Here is an 18,227-nt window from a genome sequence, read left to right on the forward strand (position 1 = left end):
CACTTATCTTGCTGAACTGAATTAGCTACTTTCTATCTCCCTCACCACCTCCAAGCTCCTTGAGGGCTGAGATCGGGGGTGAGGTATAGGGACTCATTATAATATTTGCTGAATAACTAAATGAGTAAAAATGGTTTAATTTTTGGCAGTCAACACCTCTTGCTAGTTTCTACACTATTTTCAGGTAATCTGCCGTAAAACCACTTGGGGTGCATGTAAGCTGTGCAGATTTCCAGGACCCACCTGGACTGTAACAAATCTTCTGGGGACAGGTTCTGAATGTCAAATTTATAAAAACATTCTTCAAGCAACTTTAACGCGCATTAACTTTTAGAACCACAGATCAAGCGGAGTGACGCCATTTCCCATTATTCACGTCCCTTCATTTCCCCCTTTTCCATACTCCCCGCCTAGTATAAAAATCCCCACAATGACACTTGCTGAGATCCTGGAGTTTCTATTCAGTTTACACTCTCCCTATTGAAGTGTGTGTGGCCTTTGCTAATTTGACTTCCAGATAGCTTCCAAAGAGTACCTCTTAAAGAACTCCGCAAGCCCCTGTGTCTGTCTAAAATTCGAGGCTCGTCGGTGCCAAAGAAGCAAAGTTATATATGTGGGAGGAAATGCAAAGGAAATACATTTGACCATAACCAAAGTTTTACTGAAAAAAAATAACAGAAAGACAGCGCGCAGGATAAAATACAAAAATAGATGAAGATCTGCTTTCCACCTCTAGTTCAACCAGAAAAGAACGGTTTTCATCTAGAAAAACAATGACTTTGGATTAAGCCAACTGTTACATGTACTTACATATCCCTTGAAGTATTAGTGGTACCTTCAAAGTTTTAAAAAGGGTGGGGTCTGAAGGACGCTTATGGTTGTATCAAGTTTCACCGAAGATCCTAATAAGGTGATATTTTTAGTCTATGAACAGAAGGCTGTGGGTTAATACAGCCTGTATATAAGCTATTAATAACCTCTTTGCAATCTATGTGATTCTAGATGAATAGTAAAAATAAGACATTCACTTCTCTTCCTATCTCTTAAATGTCATTCCTTTATCATCATCTTTAAGGTTTATGAAATGAAAAGACAGACAAAAAATATCAATGGACAGCATCTTGAATATGTGACATAAATTTTCCTTGAGTTAAGTAATTTACTAGTTTATGAAGCCAAGGGAGATAAAGATCCCAATGTAAGTGAAATAAACTGTGTGCATACTTAAATAATTCATATTTTAATTAAAATTGCCAATGGAACATTGGGATATTCCAAAATCATTTTGACCAACACCTACTTTCATCAGCTTAAAAAAGAAAAGGAGTTACCAGATGCAACTTTGCAGGGCTTTTGAAGGTCCCCAAACTGTGGAAACGTTGATCACGTGCTTTCACCCTGTGCCCGGTGCTATAATTACCTCTCAGTGTCAAGAGGAAGAAATACGCACTGAACAGCAGGTACACAGTGGGTTTCGCTGCCTGAGATGTAATGAGGATTTCAGATGCAACACACTAATACTTGTTTTATTACTGTAGTCAATTGTCCGTGCGTGTTGTGTGCGCTGGCTAAGTCTTGTTTCTTTCATTAGCTGAAGCAATTAACGTACGTTCAGCCTTTTAAGTACTATCTCTTTATGCTTTCTACTTGTGTAATTCAGTTTGTAATGATTAAAATAATTTTTCAATAGCGATGTCAGAGCTTAATGAAAAAATATACAGCACTAAAGCGAGAAGCATTTGTAAACATTTTTAGAAGGATATTGTTTGTTATTACACAGCACTGTAGCAGATGGCTATAAAAAGCAGCTCAAACTCAAAAACTAGCAGAGAGACAGACCTCTGGGGATTGGGGGAAAGGGGTGGAAGGAGAAATTTTGTTCTTTTGAAAGAGAATTTAACGCCGTGTCAGAAATAGCTTTCTGTCTCTCTTTTGTTTCCTATGGTTAAAGACCAAATATGGGCTACTCTTTTCAATGAATGACTCAGTCCCGTTCAACCTTCTAACTATTGAGCACCTACCTATCTTGTGCCAGGCCCCAGGCTCAATCTTTTACGTACAGCCTCTCATTCAATCACAGAGACTGAAAAACTAAGACACAGAGGGATGAAATAACTTTCCCAAGAGTCTCACTGCCAGTCAGTCATGGAGCTGGGATCCATCCCACACCCAATTCCCTTTTACTACCTGGCAGAGTGGTTAAGGAGCCAGGCTGTGTGGGTCTATGGCTCTGCTTCCCTGCATATTAGCTCTGGGACTTTGAGCAACTTACTTAACCTTTCTGAGCCTCAGTGCATTGTCTATAAAAACGGAAATAGTAAGAGAAACCCAGCTCATAGCATCGTTGTGAAGAGGAAATCAGTTAACATGTGCCAGGTGCTTAGAAGCATACCTGGCATGTGGCAAGCACTCACCAAGTATCTGCCCTCATTATTATTCCTATTCCTAGGCGCTACTGCCCAGCCTGTGTCATCTGTTCCTTTGTTTCGGGACTAATTGATTCTTTGTTTTAAGCAAGACATTATGCTATTATGATGCCTATTAGTAAATGAACATGTGTGTAAATGGTCTTAGAGATGATTATTTCACACTTGTCTGGATTCACACAGAATCCAGATTTAATCAACTTTCTGAACATCCTTCCTAATTGAACAAGTGATTAGCCTTTTTAGTGGGCAACCATTTCAACAGACATATTTTTAAATTCTTTTTCACTTCTGTGGGCATGACATGCTAATTCAGTCTTCAGCAGTTAGACATACGTGATTAGGTAAAGTAGCTCAGATACTGAGAGTACCGCGTGATGTTTCCTTTAGATCTCCGGTCAGCACTGAACAGAAAAAAGCCAGTCCTGATCTGTGGTGACTGTCTACATTTCTTACTCAGGCTGGCGACTTCCTCAAAGTAAACTCTTACACTGCTCCCTCTGCCTATACAATGCGTAGTACCCCCGGCCCCGATTCTGTATTTGACACCTTCCTGCTCTTCCTCAGAGGCCTCACTTAAACGTTTCCTCCACCAGGAAGCCTTCCAGACCTGCTTTTCTTTTCCAGATGAAATCATCTCTCCCTCATCTGAACGCCTGAGGCAGAAAACACACATTTTCCTCCAATCACTATCCTCTCTTTCTACTTGCTTAGTGAACTGCCAGGTTGCAGGCACATGGCTTTCTAGAATAAAGACTCTACCAAATCCCCTTGCAGCCAGGTGTGGCTAGCCATATGACCGTGGTTTGGTGAATAGGATGTAGGCAGAAGTGTCATGTGCTACTTCTACTCTGTAGAGAGCAGGCATGCCATTCTTTCCTCCTTCCCTCTTTCTACTTGCTAGAATGGATGTGATGGCTGGTGCTTGAGCAGCCACTTTAGACCACGAGGTGGAAGTCAAGTGTTGATGATGGCAGAACAACTAGGTACAAAGAATCTGAGTTCCTGGTGACCGCTGAGTCACCAGGCAGCCTGGACTACCTACCCCCCAAAACTGTTTACATGAGAAAGAAATAAACTTCCATTTTCTGCCATTTGCATGTGAACCCATGCTTGACTCATTCACCTCCTTTCGCATTTTGTATTATTTGTACCTGTATCTCTTGTACAGCACTCACAATACCACCCTTTATCTAACTGCAAGTACAGCTGCTCATCTACTAGATGTGAGTTCCCAGGAGTAAGGACTGCTCATTAAGCACTCCCCCTGGTGCCAGGCTTTTACTACATAGAGTAAATGCTTACTGCATACAGATAACTTGAATCAAAGCGTGTTGACCAAAACCACAAGTCCTATTGACACTAAGTCACAGGACTTGTAGTTTTGAGCATCTTTTTTGTATAAGCCTAAAGATCTTCTTCATGCACAAGAGAAAAGGAGCACAAAATGTTTTGTCTGTGGTGGTTGTACCTATTCCATTGCTTTTATTTAGAATGACTGTTCTAGTTAAGAGATCGAATTCTCTTGTTTCAGGATTATCGTTTGTTTGGAGGATCTGGCAACAAAATATCACATCTGGCTTAAGAACACTGTGATCCGAGGAGATCATCCTCTTGAAGAGAAGGACTTAGAGGACTGATGGCTGTGAGGGAGCAGAGGTTCTGTCGCGTGATTCTGACATCTGACCCAAGGTTCTGCAACACGGTGATGAGAATTCTGAGACTTAGCCTGTGTCGTAGGTTTAACCGCTTACTGTCTATTTCTACACTTAGCCTAAGTTCCTACCCAGAGTTATAGTCCAGAGATTCGTTGAAATAGAGAGTGTACATTATTTGAAGTAATCTATATTACTATGAACCACAGCGTTTTAAACGTAGCAAGAACGGGAAATTTTAAGCTTGAAAGCAATGTTTTGGCAGAAAGTAATGTTTTGGGAAATATAGGCTTTGAGTTTTTTTAAGAAGAAAACAATCAACTAAGAGAAAAATAGAATGTCCTGGGCATGAGGCCGTATGGATTTCTCCATTCTCTGCTCTGATCCAGTGACTCTGTGGTCATGTCACAGATCTGAAATGACTACATGAACTCTGTAAACAGGCATTACTTCGACGGCAATTCAAAACTTAACTCAGTGAAATTTCCAAACACTGTTGACATCACGAAGCTCTTCAGAAGGCTTTGAGTGGGAAAGAAAAAAGGTTTGTCTCTATTTAAGAGCCTATTTTGCCTACTTTAGAAGAAAACAATAATAATCTTTTTGGTGGCACATTTTTTTTAAGATATAAGTGTTACAGTGAGTTGACTGTAAATTTTTAAATGGCAATGATGAATGAGCCATGTACTTTTTTCTCAAATTCACACTTGGCCAATGGTGAGAATCCTTTCAAACTGCTTCCTCTGAGCCAGGGTCACTTTATCCAAAGGGCAGAGAAAAATAGAATTATTTAATATAAGAGCAGCTGCAGGAGAATGCCCTCACCACCCTTCCGAGGCCCAAGACAAACTGGAAAACATATGTCCCTCTGATGACAGTCACTTAAGACACTGCTCCCCCTCAGGTTGACTATTCTGGGTGTGTTGGCCAGTTTAAAAACGAGTTCACTGGTCCCACACAGCAGTACAGTTAGAACTAATTCACTCTAGAAATTCATCTATGGAAATAGGTATTTTATCTGTGGAAAGCAATGTAAATGACACTGATATGACTTACTCGCAGGGCATAATTATTAAGACAATTGAGCATGGCTAGATCATTATAAGGGTGAGTGAGATTCCTTATCGGAATCACTCATCACCTAAGTTATTTTCACATTATAAAACATTTGCCATTAATAAAGAAAGGAAGGAAGGGAGGGAGGGAGGCAGAAAGAGAAGGAAGGAGAGGAGGAGGGAAGGAGGGAGGAAAGACATCTTCAGAAAGATGTCATAACCCCCTAGATTTTAAAGTCTTTGGGCCAGAAAGTCTTGTTTAGAAAAATCGGAATCCCTAATGATGTAGCTGACCTTTGGAACTTCTGGGAGGCTGTAGCCCAGCTGCTGTCATTGATTTTTGTCTCAGCAAAAGTCTAGGGACTTGGGGACCACAGATTCTATCTGTTACTTTGTCCTACCCTGGATTCTCGAAAATGAGCAGGTCCTGTGCTTTCTCTTTTCTTTGTCTGGATTTCTTGTCTTTTTTCCTAAAGGAAAGAGAGAGAGAGAAGAAAGGAAGGAAGATTGGGTAGAGGAAGGGCAATATTATTAACATAGAGGCATAATTCTCATTTATACCCCAAGTTTTGCATTTTTTCACCCATCTAAGAGGCTTTGGGCACTGAAAGTACTGGAATGTGGGACCAGCAATGTGCTGAGATACCAGGTAGTCGAAGTACTAAGGGCTCAGGTACGGTAAGAGTCACAAAAAATGGCAGAATGGTGGGTTGGTTCAAGCTCCTGGTGAACAAAGGCTTGTGTCCCATTGAAACACTAGACTGGTTTCAGCAACCTTGAACCCAGAAGTGTTTGGACAACAACCCAACCAAACGCTGGCACTCCCACCAGAAACCACAGCCAAAGCCACTGCTGCAGAATTTGTAACCAATCTGAACTTAACCCCAATACACAGAAACTCAAGAACATTTTCTATTGAAGTAGAGCCAGATCCAGGAGTCCCACTGAGATGTTTCTGACTTACAGTAAACTCTGAAAGACTTCATATAGGATTCACCTGAAACTCTAAGGGAAATTTGAAATGGGTAGAAAGTAATCGTTCATGAAATCAAATCAAAGAGAAACTTGCCGGAAATTGCATGATTTCTTTTTATGAGAGAAAGCCAAAGCTGTTTTGACAATTGTTAAAAAGACAAGAGGCCCAAAATGGAGTCACTTATGCTAAGCCCATGTCACCAAACCGAGACTTAACTTAATTACAGCTTCGTCTCTCCCAGGAATAGAATCTTAAACCAGTCAATCAGGAATCAACTGATCAGCATTAGTTAGGTAATCTGCCTAAGAGACCCCTGCCATGCCCTAAAGGAAAATAGCTTTGCAATAACCAACCTGCTTTTTCGCCTAGTCTAACTCCCTTGTTCTGTCTCCTTTCTTCCTATAAAAGTCCCTCTTGTAAGCTCCTCAGAGCTCCTTTCCATCTGCTAGACTGGATGCTGCCTGATGCAAGTCAATTTTTGCTCAAATAAACTCAAACTTTTTAATATGTCTAAGTTTATCTTTTAACACATGAATTATTCTTTACTCAACTGATGACTCACTCTTGCCAAAAAAGTCCGCCCCCCCCCTCGCCAACTTCTAACTCAGAATGTTTAGTCATAAAGTTATTGAGTCTTTTGGGTTTTACCCCTGTCAGTTGGTAACTAGATATGAATTGTGTTAATAGGTATAAGTGAAAGTGTGAAACTTGACTCTGGAGGATTTTTTTTTTCTTTTCGTTTGTTTTCAAAAATGTTAATAACAATAACAATTGTAACTGGTAGGAAAACAGTTTCAACACTAACACACTGGTTGCTGCTAAAGTACTGAGTTGCCTGCTTTTGAGAAACCTGCTGAGGGATGAACTTTTTATTTTATTTTTTTTTAAGTTTTATTAGAGTCTAGTTGATTTACAATGTTGCGCTAGTTTCTGCTGTACAGCAAAGTGTATCAGTAATACGTATACATATATCCACCCTTTTTTAGATTCTTTTCCCATACAGGCCATTACAGAGCATTGAGAAGAGTTGCCTGGGCTATACGGTAGGTCCTTATTAGTATCTATTTTATATATGTGAACTTTGTATTCTAAGTAGGTCCCTCGCAGTTTGAGAAGGGGTCTTCCTCTCTTCTCTCCCTCCTCACAGCAACCTTTCCCCACTAAAAAAAAAATAAATCCTTTTGGCAATTTATTCCTTTGGGTTAACAAGACACTCCTAAGGGTAATGAGAAGATGCTCAAGACAAAGTTTCTTTCATTTATAATTCTGCCGACTGTTCATTTACCCTGGCAATAATTAGAAAATCTGGACGTGGTAGGCAGGGTTCTAAGGTGGGCTCCAAGATTCCAGCTCTTTGATGTACAAGTGCTGAAAACCCCTCAGTCCCCTTAAATGAGGGCAGGACAAAACCTGCAAACATGATGGGGTATTATATCCATGACTGAGTTAAAGTAATTTGTTGCCTTTGAGTTAACCCAAAGGGTGAGTATTCTGGTGGGCCTGACCTAATCAGGGGATCCTTTAAAAAAAAATGTCAGAGGGACATTCTTCTGCTGGCCTGAAAGAAAACTGCCATGTTGTGAGAGGAGGGTGGCCACTGTAGGAGCTGAGAGCTGTCCCCAGCCAACAGCTATCAAGAAAACAGAGACCTCAGTCATACAACCGCACCAAAATAAATCTACCGACAGCTAGTGAGCTCGCAAGGACACTGCAAGCCTCAGCCAGGTGACAGCCTGAACAGAGGGCCCATCTAAATCTCATACCCAGGCTCCTAACCCATGGAAACTATAAGATAATAAATGTGTGTCATTGTAAACCACTAAATGTTTGGTAATTTATTATGCAGCAATAGAAAACGAATATGCTGATGAACACATGTCAAAGTCATCGGTCAAAAGAATCTGTTAATTGACCTTGCTATAATGTCACAACTTTACATTGCTGGAAGCAAAAGCACAGGTTAGACATGGCTTTCAATACTGTCTTCTTTTCTTTCTGCAATTATAAGTAATAGCGAAGAACAGATCTGACTCCACATTAGATCCGTTCTACTGCCTGTGCTTAGTCACGCTGGCTCTCACCTTTTGTCAAAGAATGTCGTCTACAGCCTGAAGTCTACAGGACAGCCTATTCTCAGGGCTCTGGCCTTTAAGAGTCAGTTCATATAGAGATTAAAAAGTTGCAGAACAGAGAATAACATTTGTTTTATTGGAGGTTTACAGGACCATCGTGACCTGACCTATGTGGACAGATGCAAGAGCAAAGGATTCTGAAACCGGGAAGTTTGCAACAACTAACCACGCCCCTACATCAGCACTGATGTATCTGTTTCAGGGCTGTGCTGAAACCTTTCAAGGAGTTCGGGGCTTTGGGGGGCCTGAGCCACCTGTCTCCTTGCATGGCCCTGCAATAACACCTTCTCTGCTCCAAACTCCAATGTTTCAGTTTGTTTGGCCTCACTGCGCATTGGGCACGCCAACCTGCATTCAGGAACAATAACACTGGGCATAAGTGCCCAGAGAAATATTTTCATTTTTTTTTTCTGTTGTCCTCTTCTGGGGACTGCATAATCAACTTCAGAGAGGAAATCACAGAATTATTCCCTTATCATAAGGTACTCCATGTCACTATTCTACTGAAAAGAGTATATATAGCTAATCATTTTGATTAGCTCAAGAAGTTTCTCCTATATATGTATGGCATCTCCTCAAATACCATCAGAATTTGGCCAATTTTTAAAATGTGTTTATGAAGAGAAAAGCACAGGCTATACACAGGGATTATGTTAACATTCTCAGCATCGATGTATTTGCTTTTCTTTTCCCATTCTGTAAAAGTAGCAGTAGTAGTAGTAATAGCATCCTTAATGAGAGATTGTGCTTAGCTGTTTTCTCTCTACTGAGAGACTCCTGACGGAAAAAGACTCAAGCTGAATGAGGGAGGAACATACTGTAAAGGAAGTATAATGGCTTGGATGCTGGGAGATCTAGGGTCTGTGACCTGTTTTGACATTCATTAGCTCATGATTTTAAACGTGTAATTTTCTTTTTCTAGGTACCAGTTTCTTCATGTATAAAAAGAAAGGGGGCTTCCCTGGTGGCGCAGTAGTTGAGAGTCCGCCTGCCGATGCAGGGGACACGGGTTCGTGCCCCCGTCCGGGAAGATCCCACATGCCGTGGAGCGGCTGGGCCCGTGAGCCATGGCCGCTGGGCCTGCGCGTCCGGAACCTGTGCTCCGCAATGGGAGAGGCCACGGCAGTTAGAGGCCCGCGTACCGCAAAAAAAAAAAAAAGAGAAAGAATGGGTTCGATGAGCTCACTGTAGTTAATGTTGTTTAAGACCTTAGGGAATCCCAAATAATTATACGGTAAAAGCAAAGATAGCAAATGCAGCGGGAGAGGTGGCAAACCAGGCAGAGTAGGCTCCAGGAGTGCACAGCCACTCCCACACGCGTTACTTATTCTCCATTTCAGACACGTGGGCCCCATGGAGGATATCATGTCAACAAAGGCTGCCGAAGTTTTTTTTACAAAAACGTTGAAAAGCCCTGGATGAGACGGTCTGTAAGGCCTTTCCCAGCAAAGACCATATGCGTCTCTCAGAAGAAACACACCTGGAGAATGAGTATACAGTCATCTTTTCTTCGGACCATCAGTCTGGGTCTTAGATTCTGCTGACGAAGCAACAAATTGTTTCCAAGGAAGACTGGATGTCCCTTAACCCACCTGGCGCTTTAGCTTTCCCTCTTCTGTGGCTCTCTCGCCTTCATTTTTCACTGTGGTAGGATAGCTCTTAGAGAGCCCACGCTGGGGGCCGCCAAGATGTTCCAGTACAGTACTTATTTCATTTAAGCTTAGCTGGATCAATAAAGCCAATGCTTTCAGTGTGATAAAAATGTATTACACTGTAACGCTGCTTATATAGATAAATTCAAAAACCAAGACAAAAATTCTTTTCCGTCCTTCTGCCTTATTCTTGGCTCTGGTCCCTGAATTGATGTTTGGTGCTAGGGTCAGACCAGCCCCACCACCAAGCAGAGCAATTCCTTTGTACTCTAGGAAGCTGCATAGACTACTAAACAGGGTAGGGACTTCCGGGTGTGGGGAGAGGAGGACTGAGAGAAATGCATAGGAGTAGAGTTTCTAAAAATTAGCGATGTCACCCATTAGGGAGCAAAGCTACACAATTTTGTGTTCTTCCCGTCACACCTCAACTCTGTTCTCATCCTACTGCACTAGTGAGAAGCCAAGGCGAATACAGCTTATTCCTTCTGCTGAATGGAAGCACTGTCTGATGTTAACAAACGCCACTGATCAATTTTAACAGAAACTACATTATTATCACGATAACGGCTACTTTTGCCAATACTTGTGGAATTACTGTGTGCCAGAAACTGTGCTCAGAACTTCACTACTATCACCACGTTTAATCTATATAATAACCACCTGCAGGGGAGGTATTATTTCCCCCAGTTTTCAAATGAGAAAACTGAGGCTCAAGGGAAGTTATTTAACTCGCTCAAGTCACATAGCTAATGAGTGACAAGGCCACATCTGTCCAACTCCTAGCACTTCACCATAAATGGCACTCTTCTCAAACCACTAGAACTTGATCTACTTTGGAGCAAAAGCCAAGACATTGATTTCTGGCTGCCTTCATCCCCAACATGGTATCCTGAACAGCAAATGGCATTCAAAAATATTTGTTTTGAAATGACGGACCCCCACTTTTATCGGTGATGGAACTGAAACTAAATCCATCGGGAGGTGGAAATATTCATACGTTGTTCAGTGGAACTGATCTTTACTTGTTACCACGACGGCAGAACAAAACACACACAGAAAAACTTAATTTGAATCCATATAATCTCTCCTCTAAATGGATTTGTTACCATAGGACCATGGTCTTCTCCAGATGGAAATGTCTAATTCTCTAGAATACAATAATATTTAAAGAAGAAAATTAAAGGCATGATCTAAAGTAATGGCTGATATAGGCTGGGTTAGTTTGGGATTCATCCTAAAATAACATTTAGCTCATTAGCAATAGCAACCTGATCTATTCTCCCTACTTAGTAGGGACTACAGATGGTATTGGACGTATTTTCCAAGCCCTGAATCAGGGTACATGATACAGGATTGCTAGGGAACATCCACAACGTATGGTCAACGTCATATTAGGGAGCCGCCACTGAAGATACCTGGGAGCTGCTATTCCTACAACACAAATGTGTTTCAGAGAATAACTTCTTATTTTCCCAAATCTACCAGAAGCCTTTGAGAGCTGAAATTAATTATATATCCAGGTAGGTGGGCCAGTAAGAAAGCTCAGAAAACAGCTTGATAATGCAAGAAATCAACCCTTCAACCACTGTCAGTTTACAGAAGCCACATCAAACCCTAATGAGAAACCACATGTAGTGGTAAATTCTGGCATTTAATTTTATGATTATTTACAGCCATTCTGGTGCACAGCATATGGTATAGAGTTGACTTTTTTAAAGTACCATAAAAATAAGCTAGAATGGACTAAATACATAGCAACGGAGTTTTATTCCTCTTCGTAAAGAGATGAGAGATATATCTAATTAAACAAACAAAAAGATAAAATGGTATGAGCTGTGGGTAATAATTCATACTTCTGGAAATGCTTGGCATCACGTCTTAGGTGAAAGCTGGTAACAAATATTAAGAAAGTTAACGCAGCTCCAAAGTAATTTATTCTTAGGTGGATGTCCCATAGTCTGCCAAAAAGCTTCACTCTTTTAATTCTATAGTCATTTATCATTCGAATAAAATGTTATAAAATACACTGTAAAACCTTTCACCTATTTGGTTTCTAAATTATTTTCTAAGGCCTCGTGGGAGACGTTGGCAATAGAAATAATGTTAAGCTTTTTTTGTTTGTTCCTCTCCAAGAACAATACCTTTGCTCATCCAATATCCCTGCATATAAATCTAAGAGATTTGGATAAATGTACGTCCAAAATCAACTATTACAGTACATTTCGTTACATGGGAAGATGAACAATTAGATGGTACATGATAAAAAAAAAATAAGAGCAGAAGAGTTTCAGGTACAAGATGGCAGACCAGAGATTCACCTCCCTTTCCATCCGAAAGCCTACCCAAAAAGACAATACCAGTACAAAGGAATGCGACCATCAGGACAGAGGGAATGGGAGAAGAGGGCAGTGCCTCACATTTCTGGAACTGAAAAGCTCTAGAAGCATGGTGATGGATACAACAGTAGAATAATTCACGGTCCAGAACCTACCATAAGGAGATACGGTGCAAATCACTGCAAATGCAGTACAGAATGAGAGAGGCTCTGGGATAGAAGTAAGAGTATATGGGCAGGAATGAAAAACAGGGCTGCAAAGTGCTGGTTGAAGGATGCCAGTCCGTCTCTACCTCAATCCCTGTATGAAGATTGGCAGGTTGAAGGTAGTCTGTCTACTCTCTGGCAAAAAATTAATACATACATAAAAATTAAGGGGATGACTCCCCTGGAGAAAACTTACTGGGGCCAGCCATGGTCTTCTTGATGTTGCCATCTGAGAGCTCATGGAAAGACTCACCCCTGTTATGTACTGGCTATAAATTGAAGGCAGAGGAAAAAAATAATGTAGAATTTGATTTTAAAAATTCTGCATCTATTATCATTTGAAAACAATGTCCAAACCTTTGAAAACATTGAGAGCTGACCATGCCTGTGCCCAATGTAGTGAAGAAGTAGCTACCAGCCAGACACTGGGTAGGTCATCATTTTCCTAAGTGGGTCTGCTTATTCAAAATGCTCAGTTAGAAATACCTCTTCTCTTGGCCACTTTTAGAGAATTAAAAATAGGTCTTGAAAGGAACCCCGTTAAAACTGAAGTCCATAGCATGGGGCAGCTGGATATACACACAAATGCTATTATCCTCTGATGTCCCCTCAACTGGATACGAACAGTTAATGGCAGACAGCTGAGCATCAAAGGAAAAATGTCCCCCATGTGCCCTCTGCTTAGATACCAGCCCATAAGTGCTTTGGAAATCCAAGTAGATTTTCAAGGTGGGCTATTTTTACTGTGGCTTCACAAAGATCTTTAAGGAAAAGCACCTCACTTGTAGCCATCCACTCTCCTGCCCTTCCCACCTTTATTCCTATCACTCCCTCTACAATGAGTTTTAAGTCAAAATCAATGTTGAAATGAAGGATGTCAGTACTTGGTGGCTAAAGGAAACTAACTCTCAAACAGCTGAGAACCTAAAATTTAACTCTTAAGACAATCTGTAGTTGATTTGCTCCAGAATTTTCTAACCTACGATTCTCATCCTAGCTCTACATTGGAATCAGCAATGCCTAAGTCTCACTTCAGATGAACTACATCAGAATCTCTAGGTTAAAGCCAGGACTCTTGTCTTATATACTCTCCAGGTATTTCTAATGTGCATCCAGGGTCCAAAACCACTGAAGCTGCCTCTAGTTACGACTGCAGATTATTTGAATGAGAAACTGCAAACACTGATGTGGGGCGTGTACATACGGGCATTTCAGAAGCATACAACACTTCAAGATAGTGACTTAAGAAAACTTAAAATAGAATGTTCTCAGTCATAAAAGACTGAAGATTTAAAATCAACCAATTTCAGTTTCAGAAGGCCAAAGGAAAAAGAAGTGGATGTTGGATCACCACCGAACCCCAGTTTTCCTCTGGCAAATAACCCATTCCCCAATATCAACAAATGCAGGTCAAAATGACTTCACTCCACTCCCCAGCCTAGGATGCAGTGGCCACCTAACACTGGTCTAGTCATTCAGGGCATCACCTTTCTCTGGCCATAGTAATTGCTCAAGGATCAAATCAGAGCAAATAAGATACGATTCTGCTACAACTCTTAAAAGAGGGAAAGTGCTTCTTCTTATGAGACTTGAATCTGAAAAGACATGGGTCAGAGTTGGTGGAGCCAATATTTCCAACATAAGAGAAAACCTGAGAATAAATCCAATAGAGAAGAAGAATGGCTGAGAGAATTAAAAAGAGAATCCAGGACCTGAGTCCATAATTTGGGTCCCTGTATCAAGTTGGCCTGAAGCTAAGTCTACAACTGAATTTTGAGTTACGAGAGCCAACAAATTCCCTTTTCTGCAGGTTTAGCGTGGGTCTTGGTAACCCAAAGAATCCAAAGTGAAACGTACTCCTATCTGCACAACGACAATTTCTTCCTTTCTCTCTCTTATACTGTTCCCACTTGCAGCATACACACAGGACACTGTTTACACAGAGTCCAGTACTCACGTTCGTAGACACAGAATCACAAACCAACTCATTCACTCTCCATTCTCAAAAGTCCTTTAGTTTCATCCAGCTCCATGACAGGCTGAGAAGGATTACCCCATATTAATGCACAAAGAAAAAGCGTGACTAAGAGACTCGGGCTGTGATTACCTTATCAGTTGTTCCTATCATCAAAGATATTAAGACAGATTCACAAGGAGAATAAATACAAGGACATGTCTCACAGTAAAACTACAGTAAGTCCCCTACATACAAACCTTCAAGTTGTGAACTTTCAAAGATGAGAACGTGCATTCCATCAACATCAGGCATGAGTGAAACTGTAGCTTGCTCTCCGTCTCCTACTACTGACGATCCCTCAGCTCTACCATCTCCCACCTCCTCTCCCTCCTCCAGTCAGTAATTCTTCTTGCCTTTTCACTCCATGCCAGCCACTGGATGCCAGCTGTTGTACTGCACTACTGTACTTTTCAAGGTACCGTACCGTAAGATTAAAAATATTTTATTTTTTGTGTTTATTTTTTATGTATTATTTGTGTGAAAATTATTATAAACCTGTTACAGTAAAATACTATTTAGCCGACTGTGCTGGTTGGGTACCCAGGCTAACTTTGTTGGACTTACGAACAAATTGGACTTACGAACATGCTCTTGGAACAGAACTTGATCATACGTAGAGGACTTACTGTACTGGACATATCATAGCAAAACAACTAAAACCTAAAGACAAGGGGAAAGTCTTCAAAGAAGCCAGAGAAAATGTATATTACCTTCCAAAAAAACCCTAATAAGATTTACAGCTGATTTCTCGAGAATAATAATGAAAGTCAGAAGAAAATGAAATGATTTCTTCAAAATGATATAATAAATTACAACTATAAATGCACTAGGAAAAAGTATATATATAGACACATAAGTCGGGCAGTTCAAAAATCATTCTTAGCATCATACCAAAGAGGGAAACCATGAAAGCAATAAAAGAGGAATAGATTTGACCTATAAAAATGAAAAATTTATAAACTGCAGGTAAAATTAATGCTACAAAAATGTGAGATATTTTCAAACTGAAGGAAAAATATAAAATTTTCAGTATATAAGATAGAAAGCTATTATCCTTAACAGGTAGCCTTTACAAATCAGTAAGAAAATATGCAAGCACCCTAAGATTAAAATGAGTAAAGGATATATGCATAACAAATATAAATGCTTCATAAACTTGAAAAGATTTAACTTCATCAATAATAAAAAATACAAATTAAACAAAAATGTTACAGAAAGTTTCAGCTATGAAATGGTCAATATTTTAAAAATAAATTTACTATTGAGTTTTTCAAAAGAGCTGCTGATAATTAGGCTCCTTGCACTTCTGGAGGGCGATTTAGGAGTGTAAACATTCGTGCACTCTTCCTAGAGGGCAGTTGGGCAGCACATATGAAAAAAAAATGCTACGGTATGTCTCTTGGCCCATTAGTTACACTTCTAGGAAAAATCCTTAGTCATAATCCAAAAAAATGAATGAAGATTTAGCCATAAGGAAGCATATAGCTATATAGTATGTATGAGTAAAATTTTAGAAACAACCTAAATCTTCAACAATAGGAGAGTTATTAAAATAGTAGACTATTCTGTAATTATAATATTTTCTAATAAAAAATACAAACAAGTAAGCACAGTATTATTCCATTTTTCTAGAAGATTTTTGTAGGACATACGTCACATTTTGTAGAACAGCACAAATTATAAATATGCGGTATTGGACTCAATTTATATGCCTTTCTAGATTTGCTCAACCCCACTGGCCTCCCAGGTTTAAGGAAGAGTCCCAGCCGGACAGTGATGTAACCAACTAGAATGAGTTCCATGGTGAAGACTTTGGGCATAACAAGTCATGGGACATACTGAGGACAGGCAGTCCCTTTGATGACTCTCAAATCACATCCCACAAGTCCTAATTACATATCTGGGAAGCCCCAGAGTGTGAAGGTTGGGTGTCCAGAGACAGAAGAAGTAAGTTCAATATATTCTTGTCTTACACCTTACATTGGTAATTCCTTTCTATTGGTAACTTTGGTGGAAAAAAAAAATAGCACTTAGACTTGGGATGAGTAAGAGATCATCCTGGAATTCAGCATCATTGCCAATTCACGCAAAGAATTCTTGAGAAGAGTTTCAGTTCATCGTCTGTGTTTATGCCCTAAACAGACTGAATCTAAGCTTACCCACAGTCATCACCTGAGATGCTCTCTTCAGTGTTCCTTGAAAGCAAGTCCCTTTAAGTCTTTCCTTTCTTAAACACAATCCCTTTTCTTCTCACCCCAAATCTAGGTGGTCTTACATTTTTGATAAGAGTAATAATAAATGGTGAGAGTAAAACAACAAAGGACAAGATTCAAGATTCATTAATCAGGGGGTTCAGAATATAGGAAAATTCACTCAAATTCTGGCCACACGAATGTTGACTTTAGAATCCTTTTAGAAAAATTCAGTTAAATCTGTATCACCATTTTAATGTAGATTAAACATTATTATCTTTTGTGATAAGTTTCTGTTGCCATGACACAGGTTTCCTTTATGTGATCTCAGAAGTGGAGATGAAAAAAAATAAATAAAACAACTTAAAAAGAAACCTCACATATAGATTTTTACAAAGTGTAGCTAAAATTAGTAATATGAGATTACTAAACTGGGAAACATTTTTTAGAATCTTAAAGTTGGTGAGACTCTCAAAATATATGAGCCACAAGTTTGCCTGCTGTCTAAGACTCAAGACTTTTTGTCACAGGAGAAATCACATATGTTAAAGAAAGGCAAATAAAAATCTGCCTTGTGCAACTCAAATGACATTAAAAACTTAAAAAAATTTTTCAAACCGTTCGTCTTACTTCCACATTGGACTGTAAATTCCCAGAGACCAGTGTACATGTCTGTTCATCACTATATTTCCTAAGAGTCTAGAATAGCATCTTTACAGTGATTATTTTAATCAATAACTTTGTATTAAAAATTCTCTTAGCTGCTACATATGCATATAGGATTCCTTTCTAATAAATTCTTGCTTCCTGCACATGACCAGAAGCTGCCTCTTAGTGACTTCACCGCCACCAACACATAACTCAAACAACCCAGTAAAACCCTTCCCTGGAATGTTAGGACTTGGAAGAAAACAGTTTGGGAACCAGGGAGCTGCTGGAAGCCATGAAAAGAAAAAGCAGTGCCCGGTAGGATTAGGAAGCAGCGCACACAGAAAAGCAGACGTGGAGCAGCAGAGAAAGAACCTCCCTGAAGCTCAGCGGCACCCTTCCCATCCTGCAGTTATTTTCCTATCAATAAGTTTCCCCTTTGGCTTAAGCTGCTTCAAGTGAAATTTCTATCATTTGTACCTGAAATACTTCTGACCAATTCATCATGTTTCCCCTCTAAATCCTGCTCTTAATTATTGCCAACTCAAGTTCTATCTCCCCTGAGACAGTCAACTCACATTTTGTTCAAAAGCAAACAGAAGAATACAGATCAGATGTCATAATGACAGAACCTCAAGTTTATGTTCAGAGCATTTAATTACACTGTTACTTTACAGCATTGGGTATCACTCAAAAGGCCTACAGCTGAGATTTAAAGATGTTCTAATGTGGCATATAACACTAAAACAGTCATCATTTTAAACATGCTCAAAACTGAGTTAATTGCATTTCTTATACAATTCACCATCTAATTTTCAATAGGTATGTTTTTACTTTCTTTCCAATAACAATCCTTAATGTTTCTCTAGTACTTAAAATTTTACGACGTCTTTCACATCTACTATTGGGTTTGAGACTCTCAACAACCATGT

Source organism: Leucopleurus acutus (assembly GCF_964270905.1).
Source record: "Leucopleurus acutus genome assembly, chromosome: 14".
Classification (NCBI taxonomy): Eukaryota; Metazoa; Chordata; class Mammalia; order Artiodactyla; family Delphinidae; genus Leucopleurus; species Leucopleurus acutus.